This window comes from Denticeps clupeoides, chromosome 4 (genome assembly GCF_900700375.1).
Source record: "Denticeps clupeoides chromosome 4, fDenClu1.1, whole genome shotgun sequence".
Classification (NCBI taxonomy): Eukaryota; Metazoa; Chordata; class Actinopteri; order Clupeiformes; family Denticipitidae; genus Denticeps; species Denticeps clupeoides.
Genome location: NC_041710.1, coordinates 6315855 through 6326570, shown reverse-complemented (window position 1 = coordinate 6326570; position 10716 = coordinate 6315855). Strand labels below are relative to the sequence as shown.

Genomic DNA, 10716 nt, shown 5'->3' with positions numbered 1-10716 from the left:
CATTTGTGGTTGTTCTTTAGAAATAAGAAATGTATAGATGCCAGCTATTTATCATTTAAGCATAATTCATGCACTGCATGTCAAAAGGATACACCTACTCCTTTACAGCATTTCACACTCTTGACTTTAGACAACAGGAATGGTTTTCCAGAATTCCTGAAAGTTTATACTGAACACGTTCTGATCATTCACTCATGTTACTGAGCATCTCATGAAACATATTTTGATGATGACAATGTGATCAAAGCCGTCATGAACGTAAAAAGAGGCAACTCTGAAAAAACAGATTCATGAAGTGTACTTTTTAATAAAAATTAATAAAACAATATGTTTCTTGCGTTTAATTTTTTTAATTGGCCGCCACCACGTTTCCATAACTGCCACAGAGTAGGTGCATCCAAAATTTTCACAGGTAGTAGTGAGTAGTATTTATAGTGTGGCCTACTTCTCACAACATAGTTCATGTTAAATATGCAATTGCCTACAGCTGTCTCTTATCTCTTGAACATTGATTAGGTTTCAATTATTTCATTTAATTATGTTCTTAATTACCTCATGAAGGATACAAAAATTGCATCTGAAATGCACCATTAGGATTCACATTTTGACTTACCGTATAGACTACAATATAGATTGTAGAATAGATTGCATTATAGTTGCAATTAGGAGAATGATGATAAAATATTTGATACAATTAGATACCTATATAAAAACCATTAGTTATTACTAATATGCAACACATTTGTATGTGTATGAAGAAATTGGGTTTTATACTGATAAAATATGAAAACATCTGCACAAATCATGAGGCACAGTCACAAGGTTCTGCTGCAATTAACATGCTGATATTAAATCATTATTTTCACACTACCGTCCCACACTATCTCTTAAGATAAAATATCCTCTTTTATTAGTCCCACAAATGGAAAATTTTTATCATCACAGTGGAGAGTGTAAGATAAGAGCAGCAAAAAACAATAGCATAGCCAATATGCCGACTGTAAAATATAAAAGGTTTAATATAAAAGTAAATGTCCTTGCCGTGTCCTTGTCAGATATCAGCCCAGAGAAAAGTTGCGAATTAACTTTGGCACACCAGAGTTCCTAGCACCTGAAGTGATCAACTATGATTTTGTGTCCTTCAACACGGACATGTGGAGTCTTGGAGTTATTACCTACATGCTGTCAATGACATTTGTTGTATGATCTCTATTAAATAAAAAGTATTACTTCAGTGTTTCTGCTGTTGTAATTCATTACGTAATATTGTTTGTTTTTAGGTTGTGAATTCATAATAATACATTACCCATCCATGTCACTGTCTTTTATGAAAATGAACCTTCAGTGGTTGGAATCCTAGAGCAATGTCCCTAGGTGGCGTAGTCATGCTCATAATCAAATACCTTCACTAAGTCAAACAGGCATGGCCAGTAGAGGGAAGCAAGTCGGACAGCAAGTTTTCTATGTGACATTTTTTACCTTAATTATGTTACAGATACATTATTTTTCACGCTGAATGTCTGAAAATCCTGCTGGAAAATGTGTGTAACTTAGAAGAGAGGCTGTTCAGAGGGAAATGCTCATGAACTACGGCTGAACTCTGTTCTGGGAAATGCAATTCTATTTTGCACTCAAATTTACCTGCTGCGTCAGCTTGGGTAATGTCCAAACCACAGTCACAAGTAAGCAGACCCTGTCACAGACCATAGACCTAAACTGTAGCATGCATGCAATGTGGTATGTCTATTTTTAATGCATCAGTGCAAAACTATTCCCCAGAAAGACAGTGACCCCACATATGCACTGGTTACAAGAAAACCACGCACAAAAAAATCCAGAAGTAATGACTGTGTAATTGCATTGCAAATTAAACTAAATGTAATTAATGAACATTGCTGCAGAGACCCATCATGTGCATGTAGGTTTGATGAATCGCAGCAGTTTGATCTCTACATTCATGTTCTGGCACGTCCAGGCTATTAATTTTATGAATGTACTCATTTAATGAAGCTCAATATCTCCGTTGTTTCAAAAGCCAAATTATGAATTAATGACCACTTCGGTACAAATTGCCATGGATTATAATTTATTGTAAGTACAATAATTACCAAACTGTAGGTGATTTTGATTTTGAGAAGCCTTTGAATTTAAAATATTTCATAATTGATTTCATATTTCATATTTTGGCAGTCGGAGCTGTGTGTGTCTAGTGAGAAAAGATCTTTAAAAAAAAGTTTACTTTTCTAATCCTGAGTTCATGTATGATTTAATTGTAATGTGAACTATAATGTCTCTCAGACACACACACACACACACACACACACAGGACTACTCAGCAAAACTCGTCTGATCAATAGGGCAAAAATGTCACCTTCTCAACTCCATCTCAACTCTTGGCCCAGGCCATAGGGCAGACGGGCCGAGGGTCACAGTCCAGAATGCCGGTCACGCCGGCCATCAGGATTAGCTTCATTAATGCTAATCAGGTCAGTATGTTCTGTGCTGTGTTAACCTTTCATATTAAAAGCCTCGCAGGCAAGTTACAGAGCTGCCAATTTAACACGGAGTGCGTGGAAGTGTCATGGCTATTTAGCTCTTTTAGTTGAACTCATTCTTTCTCTCTCTCATACACACACACACACACACACACACACACACACACTTTCTGTCTGCATGCATCTCTTATTTTCATTTAGCATCTAACACTACATAGCTCGACTTATTTGTGTAAAACACACACACACACACACACACACAGAAAAAAAACCCCACACAGTTCCAGTAGCCTAATTAAAACCAAGTGAGGGAGCCAGTGTGTGTGATACAGTTTATTCACCTGAAAAAATAAACGGAGAAGTGGAGGGGATGAGGCTGATGTGCAGTCGCTGAGGTGGGGCTGTGTGAGTGTGTGTGTGTGTGTGTGTGGGTGGCGGCTAATTCTGCGATGCTGGGAAAAACGCAAGGGCCAAGTTCAGGGGCAAGAGGACAGGTCGAGAGGGACTACAGTTAGAGCTCAGCTTGATTTAGTCTGTCCCAGCACTACAAGGTAATGCACTTAACGCGAAAAAACGCAGAATAAAATCGGTGTGCTGCTTTCCTCTGTGTTCTTCGCGTGGATTGTGTGGTCAGCATTTCAGCCTCTCCAAAACACGGCTGTCTTACGCAGATCTCCGAAGCGCGCCCTGCTAATCCAATCCACACAATCGGCGGTGATCCCCTCCCTCCAGCGTCGCTTTTCCTACTGTGGGAAGACAGACAGCTCTCGCTCCCAACCCACCCGACCATACCACACAAGGAGCCATAATCAAATGACAACAATCAAGCCTTCCCAGGGCCGGCAGAGCCAGCGAGAGAACGCTGGAGAAAAGGAAATTAAATCACACAACACGCTCCCCGAGATGTTTATGACCCAATAGTTGGCCGGGCTCTGGTTTCATCAGAACAGATGAGAAACAGCCCGGTTGTAAGTAGGTGGATGAAACTGTTGGTTCTGGTGTAATGAAAAAGGTGTCCTGTTTGATCCTGCTCCAAGTTTCCCACGACTCGAGACGTTATCGCGACAGCAGCGATTGCCCCACGGGTCACGACCATGTCACTCGCCGTCAAATTTACTTTAGAGGAGCCGCTCACGGAGGCATTTTTACTTCTTTTCCTGCAAAGTAGTTGGTCTGATTTCTACAGTGAAATAAGCAGACTGCTCTGGTCAGGATGGAAGAATTGAACCATTCATTAGAATGAATGTATAATACTGGGTCACCAGTATATCTCCATCAATATCTCCATCCATATTTTCCCCACATGGGAAATATCTCCACGTTTGTGTCTGCACAAAGTGGGCCATTACAGTACTGTCCTTTAAAAAGAGCACATTCTCTGGCTTACAATTGTAAGCAACTTACAATCAGCAGTTACTGGGACAGTCCCCCTGGAGATGTCTTAACCTGGGTCTTCTGGTTTATTGGCAAGTGTGTTACCCACACAGGTGTGGTACATATTATTCACAATTTTGTTACATTGGCACCTGGTGGTGGGTGGGGTGAACAAGTTAAAGTGAAGTGATTGTCATTGTGATACACAGCACATGGTGACACAATGAAATGTGTCCTCTGCATTTAACTGAGCAGTGGGCAGCCATGATGCCCATGGCGCCCATTGCTCCCGGGGAGCAGTGTGTGGGGATGGTGCTTTGCTCAGTGCCACCTAGGCGCTTCGGGATTCGAACCAGCAACCTTCTGATTACGGGGTCGCTTCTTTAACCACTAGGCCACCACCGCCCCAGTTGTCCTTCTAGGTCCATCAAAATTTTGGAAGCAGGAAAAATTGGGGATTATTCTGGTCCCTTGTGGTCAGAACCTACCAAAAGTGGTCAAGGAAGGACATAAGGTCACAAGGTCATGGCTGATGCCAACGTTGAATGCTGGGTAGCCTGTGTTGAGCTGTGGTGTTAATGTTATGGCATATCTGTGTATGTGGCCAGGGTCTGCTGATTCACAGCCTGTGAGAAAGCCATCTCCAGGGTCAAGCAGTCCTATTCCCGTCCAACCCCACTGTATTTCACTTCATTTGGAATGAGAGGGGTGTTTTGACATATTTCAAACTTGCAGCTCTTACCATTTTATCATGCCGTTTTTATGAAAAGTTTAACAAGACACAGAGAGGCCTGTGACATTCCGAGGTCGTGAAAAGTTCGCGTGTTTCTGCGTCCGAGAGGCAAATCTGATCTCGCTAATAGCTCTTATTATTCCGAACATGTACTCATTTAGCCAAGCAGGTGAAACTGATTTCTGCCAGGGTTTTTTTTTTATTCTCAGTGTGCCTGGGGCCCTTGAGCTAAATGGAGTTTTGTGTGACAGACTTCGGCCTCAGCTCTGTTCCAGGTCCCAGTTTGAAATGGTGAGAAATTCAATTTAAAAATGTAAAGCCCCCTCCCCCCTCACCCCGCTCTCACTCTCCATCTCTGGAGGAGATCTCTAAGAGCACAATCAAAACCAGATGGACTTATTGGGGCCTAAAGATAACAAATAGAGCCTGGGTTCCTGACAACGGCGGACCACCGAGGCAAGGCGAGCCGAGGCGAGGCGAGGCGAGGCGAGGCGAGGCGAGCAGGCCTCCCTCACGTGGCTCTCGGCTCTTGCGGCTCTCGGCAGTGGCTGTCAGCTGTGACTAGCCCGTCCCTCAGCCTCATGCTGACAGGCAGTGGTGTGAGCTGCTTCTCCGTCTGAGGTTCATTCTGCTCTTAGAGGTGGTGAAGCGGATGGTGTTTAAAGAGTTTCTAATGAAGAGAAACAGGTGGAATGAAAAAGAGATACGTGCGTGCGTGACAGATGATGGGACTGTGGAGATAGCTTTAGACATTTGTCATTGCAGTTATTGAAATGTCTTTTCCTAGAGCGACAACCAGCAAACATCTCTACTCTTGATGAAATCTGTGTTTCACACACACACACACACACACACACACACACACACACACACACACACACACACAGAGTCACACACCCACAGAGCCTCTCTAAGGACTGGCTATAGAGGCCGGCTTCTGTAACACGAGTTTCCTGTGCGTAATTAAAAAATATCGTCCCTACACTGATTTTAGGAGGCAGGGGGGCGTTTAGATCTGGTATTGACTTCGTGTCTCCATGGCTGTGGGATAGTCAGTGTAAATACGAGCTTCTTTCTGACCCCCTCCACCTCTCTATCACCTGCAGGGGCTGTGAAGATGGAGCTAGTGAGTTTGCAGGTGGCCAACCCTTGCTTGGTTGAGGAACTTTATATTCTGAGTTGGACCGTTTCCTCTTCTCATTTTACATATTTTCTTTCACTGTTAAGTCGAGAAAACTCTCCTGGGCACTACATTGTGCAAGGTTCATATTTCTGAGAAGAAGAAAGCTTTTCTGAGTTTTGTGTTGAAACAAACGATAAAAATAAAATAATGATTTAATCCGCTTCTTAAATAATAATTACTTAATTTACTTAATCCGCTTTTTTATGAAACTTGTTAACAAATGGAGACTTTCCTGCCGCTCCCCCTCACCACTTCAAACACAGGCATGGAACGTGACTTCTGATCCCCACACATGGTGGAGGGACCAGCCCTTCCTGGTGGAAGTCATGTTGGCCTGCTGAGCCGTGCGCTTGCCAGGTGGGGTCTGGACCTGCCCCCAGCTGGGCCTGGGTTGGGCTGATGTTTACCTCTCCAGATGGGTCCAGATGGGTCTTCCTGATCTCTCACTCCACCCATGGGTCAGATGTTTAAGGGAGATCTACACACATTAGGACACATTAATGCACAACTGCTACTGTAAATCTGTATTTTGCTTATTTTATGCGTACAGCCTTTACCCGTCTAATCCGGCTCAAATACACACTTTGCACACATCAGCCACACTGAGCGTGAATCGTGTAACACAGACATGGTTCACTCAGTCTGTCGTACTCACATATAAAACACATGGGAAGAACTAAGCACACACCCACACACAGGCATGTAGACACGCTTGAACACACACAACCATTCCCACCCAGTTTGCATGTCCTTCTGACTGGTCACGAGTGATGGATGATTTGGGTCCGTCCTGTGAGTGGGGAAAAAAAATGATGTCTGCGTTCTGTCTGACTCCCTGAAAACACTGTGCCCCCAGCCAACATAAACACAACACCATGCACCCAAAAGGCAAGAACTCCACCACTATTGTGGTGCAAAATGTTCCCACGAAAAGGCCAGACGAAGGAGGACAGGCTCCCGCAATAACCGGGAATGGACAGCCCGGCTCAGCAATAAAACGGTCAGGGTGTGTTTGTGTGGTGGAGGGAGAGTGTGTCTGTCTGATTATGAATGTGCGTGTGCGGAGAGGTGAGTGTGAGCAGGGAAACGTCTGCGTTTCTGGTTGTACGAGAAAAGTAAACTGTTAGCTTGGATTTTTCAATTCGGCGCCCTTGTTCCCAATCGAAATTCACTAAACACCATCACTGTTGATCAGACCGTCATAAATCGCTTAGCAGCTGATAATCACATGTTTAGCTTGTGTTGGTCCATCGATGTAAAACCATGGCATGTCTTTTAACCATGATGCACTGCAGCTCTTTTTTCGGAGTGCTGGTCAGGCGACGTCGACTTCTATTTAGACAAGAAAAACAGGAAAAATGGGCCTTTGTGGCCACGTGTGGTCATTCTCTCCCTGGTGTTTGCCTTGCCACACAAAGACACACTGTCTGACTGGGGCATTTAAAATGCTGTGTGGCATTACAGCACGGCGGCTGATTTACTGTATGTCTCATTTCCTACTTTATTCCTTCCTTTGTTTATTTATATGATGGGTGATATACATTGGTTGTCAGTACTTATTTGTGCACATGAGAATGAGAGGGTAATCTAAAAATGGCATATTGTAAAATGGATTGTAAAAGTGACAATGGACCATATGTAAATGTCTTAAACATATTTACTGAAATAATTAATTCAGTAAATAATCAGTTTGAAATAATTTGAAATATAGTTTTAATAATTTATTGCAATACACATTTGTGATTTATCTTATGCTGCTTTTCATACAGGTAATTAAGTTATTATAGCATTTTATCATAATATTATTAATTCTACATAAAATATATAATATTTTAATTATATTTTATTACACATGTGAAACACACACACAATATCCCTTAAATGTATTCTTGATTTCTTTTAGAAAGTGTTTCAGATTTTTGGGTTTTTTTTCCGTTTATTGAATTTAGGAATACCAGCGCTGACCTTAGTTTGAAAATGATCAACATTCCAAACATTTAGCTCACGTGGCTCACCACCCCCTTTCTGCAGGTGCAGAAAGAAAAGAGTACATTCCAGACACGTGAAATATAGGTACATGTGGGGGCTCATCATGTGTATGAAGACCTGTGAGCATTGTGTGTGTGTGTGAATGTGTTTGCTTATCAGTGGTCCTTGTGCCTGGCTAACAGTTCCTGCATAAACACATTAGACCCATAAACCCCTCATCCGCTACTGTAGCCTGTTTCCATGTTCCATCCATATTTCTGTTCTTGACTAAACATAAACACAGTCTTACATTCTGCAAAGAACACAGTAAAAATAATCTGAATAAGTGCAAATAATTCCTGACAATAATTGCTTTGAACACGAGTGGAGCAGCACCTGAGTAATAATGTAATAATATTTGAAAATTAATCAACATGACTACAGAGACACTTGTGGGGAAAAGACTTTGGAGGGGCAGGGAGATGATCTGGAGCTTTTTTAAAAAAATACAACAATAAAATGGAGATCAAATTTAAAGAAACTACTTTGGTTTTCTAAAAGGTTCAGTCAGGTAATTTGTTTTATTTTATGCTAAGGGTTGATTCAGGTTTTCATTTGGCTTTGCTGCTTTTTGGCTGTGCTGCTTTCCACTCTCTGTGTGTCTGAAAAAAAAGTCTGAGTTTGAGTGTTTCAGCCATCAAATTCAAAATAATGTGCACACAAAAGATTTATCATTTCATAATTTCAGTCATAAGACTAAAACTCATTCACTGTCTGTGCACACATTTAAAGGGATTGTCTCAAGCATCAGTTTACTTTTTTATTTTAATTCATGTAATTCTGAATATAAATCTGTAATGCTGAATACTGGTTAGAGACAATCTGGCAACTTCAAAAAAATTCATAGATCTGTAAAGTGTGTTTTCAGGATAAGGTTGACTTCCATGCAAACTACAGTGGAAACAATGAAATGTTTGGAGAGATGCTCAGAGGATGTCTTGAAATGTGGGATAAACCTTGAAATCATGTGATGATAAATCTGTAAATAAGATTTTTTTTCTGTTTTCAGTAAATGATATTTGTTATTTACAAACATCAGCATAAAAACCATAAAAAGCCTGCCTTGTGCTGTAGTCAGTTTGACTCTAAACCAGTTGGATTTGATTTGTAGCACTAAATGTACATTTACGGCATTTTGCAGACGCACTTATCTAGAGTGACTTACAATAAGTAGTGACAGGGACAGTCCCCCTGGAGCAACTTGGGGTCTTGCTCAGGGACACAATGGTAGTAAGTGGAATTTGAGCCTTCTCATTCATAGGTGAGTGTGTTACCCACTGGGCTACTACCACCCCTAAATTCTCATGTAATTTGGATTCATGTCATATTTCACTCTGTCATATTTCACTTTTTGTCCTCTGACAAGGACAAAAAAAGAACAACTAAAATAGCAAAAATTATAGCATGAGGAATCAAAAATTTACAAATCTTGTATGACTTTTTGGTATTTCTATATTTGGTACAGGAAGCAAATGTTTGACAGTTTCCAGTAAAAGTATAACGGTAAATTAAGTAAACCTTGTGCTCTTTGAAGAGAACCAATGCTGTTTTTTTCTCTTCTTTTCTTCCAGTACCAAATGGAAGGAACTGTAGTGAAATTATACACGATGAGCGGCGAGGCCTGTACAGATTCCAAAATGTTTCTTACAGACATCACCAGCAGAGGGAACCAAATCCATTACAGATGCAACAACCAAATTAAAGATTCTATTTTTTGGTTAGTGCCAATGTATTAAAATATCACTTTTTCAGCATGTCAAAAAAAACTGCTATACAATAATTCTCAGAGCTGGAAAAAAAATTACAATTAATTGACCAAACACAAATCTGCTGTCTTTCCCTGGTCTACAGTCTCACTGATGACCAATACGGACTTGGGCGAGGGAAACTGTGACACCAATCAGTCCTGATAAAATTGTAATAAAAGTGGCAATTAAGTGTTATTTGTAAGAATTCATAATTTAGCTATTCTTTTGTACTACTGAGGTATGAAATTATAATTATCTCAATCAAGACAACCAACATCCAGAATAGAACAAAACCTGCTCCTCATCATCAAAAAAGCAATGCTGGTGGTTTCTATTTGCTGTGAAATTTAATTTCTTGTCTTTACACTTTTATGTATCTGTGCAAGTCTGATGGAGCCGACCTGAACCTGGATAGTGGATCAGTTCCAGGACATTGTCTACAATCAGACAGCACGGTAAAACACAATGGAAGCCTGTTTATGAGTGATCTATAAAGAGTCCTGTGGCGACTCGGCAGCGCGCTGCCAGGACTCACATGTTAAACACGTCGCCTGTTTCTAATAATATCAGCCTCTGGTGTGACGACAGGTTGAAAAGTGATTTACCTGGGTGGACTTTTATTACATTTTTCCTCCTCTGATGTTTCCATTTATGTCCGAGGAATCGTGAGGCCTGGTCAGCGCGAATGTACCTCTGGCACCTGCGGCAAGGTGGGGAAGGTGAGGGCCTGGGCTCATCAACCTCTCGCTGATGCTGTTAAACAAAACTAACAATGCTGGGTGAGAACGTGTTGGGTTTCATCTGAGAGCCTCCAATGCGTCGGACTGGAAGGAGGAAAAATATGAAAGCCATAAAGAAAGCAAATGAAATGTGGAATCTCTGTGGAGTTTCCTTTGGGGTCAACATCAAGAAGCTGCTGTGCAATATGGTTCAAACCCATGTATGTTTAATGCCACAGGGAGGGATAGAAGGACACACATTAGACTGCATGTGATGTCTTATAAATCCACTCCCTAACTGAAGCTGTCACATATTCTGCACTGCTCGAAAACCGCAGAACGTTTCGGTTCTAATAAACAGATGGAAAAACACACAGTGTGCAAGACTGTATCCCTGCAAGCAAGCAAACAGGTGTTTTTTTTCCCCCCACAGGAA

The 10716-nt window shown here is 41.3% G+C and overlaps 1 long non-coding RNA gene across 1 annotated transcript; it reads left to right on the top strand.

Moving 5' to 3' along the window:
• The first annotated feature begins 6702 nt into the window (after positions 1-6702).
• Positions 6703-10511, top strand: LOC114789174 (uncharacterized). Its single transcript, XR_003749625.1, has 3 exons — positions 6703-6785; positions 9385-9530; positions 9948-10511. It is a non-coding gene; the product is annotated as an uncharacterized LOC114789174 (long non-coding RNA).
• Positions 10512-10716: the final 205 nt, after the last annotated feature.